At 34.5% G+C, this 1,994-nt stretch overlaps 1 pseudogene; it reads right to left on the reverse strand.

Annotated features, from left to right (window-relative positions):
* Positions 1-1,034: 1,034 nt before the first annotated feature.
* On the reverse strand, positions 1,035-1,153 carry LOC145408576 (5S ribosomal RNA; annotated as a pseudogene).
* Between the last annotated feature and the right edge of the window lie 841 nt (positions 1,154-1,994).

Raw genomic sequence — 1,994 nt, forward strand, 5'->3', positions numbered from 1 at the left:
GTATAAATACGATCACCATATAAATTTGAATATATGGAGGGGAACCAATTGTTTATGGATGTGTATACATGAATGGCAATGGGATTTAAGCCTGAATTTATATTACACAAACATAAAGGCGGCGGACTAGTTTAACTGTTCACTATGTTTACATGTTATTTTTCAGTTTTATCTTCTTGACTCCACCGGCGATGTAATTCAGTAGTAGCACATTAGTTTTTTTTTTTTTTTTTTTTTTTTTTATTCTTGTTACCTTCAAACGATTTTACAGAGCATAAGCCATTCACTAAGATTAATTATTTGCTTACTTTGTTTTTGCTCATACCAGGAGATTTTCTTAAGCCCTTCAATAATCCAATTCACCATTTTTCGTGTTACCAGCAGACGATTTTATTCGACTTGGTAAACAACTTCCCGTACTGACGGAGATCGTGGAGAGTATTTCTATCATAACTATGATGTCTCCCTTAATACTAATGAAATCGCCTGCCAGAAGGGGGAATAGAAATATAAGAGGCGACGTTGGTCAAAACCTTCATTTACTAGAAGACGATCCTACGTTAACTAATTACGTCTGGGGTAACAAGAAAAAACTAATTACACGTCATTGGGTGACGTTACCATTTTTCTCGACAAATATGATAGCCTGATGTTAGCTCCCTCCCCCCCCAAAAAAAAAGTGCAAATAATATAGAAAACTTTGAGACTTTTTATTTTTTAAAAGATGCGGGGGTACCGCTAGAGTCGGTCCTGTCTTGTGATACAAAATTTTTCTGAAAGGAGGTACACCCTCCCAAAAAAGTATCGGCCCTCTAACGGCACGTATCAGTCTGAAACATAGACGAAGCATTGTGAAAAATAGGGTATCCTGTGATTATAAGTGAAAATATTACCTTTGGTAATTATTACAACTCATTCATTCATTCATTCATTGCCAGACGCCATGTATCCCAGACGGGGTGGCCAAGGGCTTAGAGTTAATTGTTTTACAGGGAGGGGCACTAATCCTCCACCAACCCCACTTGAGGTAGGGATGCCAACAGCATCTGGTGTTCCCAGGCGGTCACCCATCCAAGTACTAACCAGACCCAACGTTGCTTAACTTCGCTGATCAAACGGGAAGCGGTGTACTGAACGTGGTATTGCAAAAAAAGATCACATACTGGGTGGTATATGTTTTGAGGCACCAAATTTATAGATTCATGTGTGTCTGCAGAAATAGGTCGTTTTCACAACCATCGTACCCTAAGAGGCCGATACTTTTTAGGAGGGTGTACTTCACTTCTGTAGACGTTGGCGAAGCCCCATACTATGACCCCAGTGATCTCCCATCTGTTTAGCTCTTTTGTACCTGCTTAGGCGTAAGACTGCTAAAGATTTTTTGTAGTTAAATAGCATCTTTCTTTGGAAGCCTTATTAAAATACCCGTATGCACCAAAAGCAGTAATATGGGTTAACTGAGTCAGTCATAGGAGCTGGTGTTTAATATTAATAACAATAATAATAATAATAGTAATAATAATAATAATAATAATAATAATAATAATAATAATAATGCTAGTAATAATAATAAAAATAAAAATAATAATTATATTAATAATAATAATGATAATAATAATAATAATAAAAATTATTATTATAATAATAATGATAATAATAATAATAATAATAATAATAATAATAATAATTATTATTATTATTATTATTATTATTATTATAACAATAATAATAACATCAACAATAAACAATATTAATAATAGCAATGCCAATGATAATAATAAAAAGAATAGGGTAACAATAATAATGATAATGATAATAGCAATACCAGCCTACTACTACTACTACTACTACTACTACTAATGATGATGATGATGATAATGATGATGATGATGATGATGATGATGAATGATCCATCCATCCATCCATCCATCCTTCATCCAATCCTACATTGCCCCATGAGGAGCGTAGGAGCCCGGGGTTAGGCAGTTGGTCCC

This window comes from Coenobita brevimanus, chromosome 77, assembly GCF_032717465.1.
Source record: "Coenobita brevimanus isolate Jiangsu-jjx chromosome 77, ASM3271746v2, whole genome shotgun sequence".
Lineage (NCBI taxonomy): Eukaryota > Metazoa > Arthropoda > Malacostraca > Decapoda > Coenobitidae > Coenobita > Coenobita brevimanus.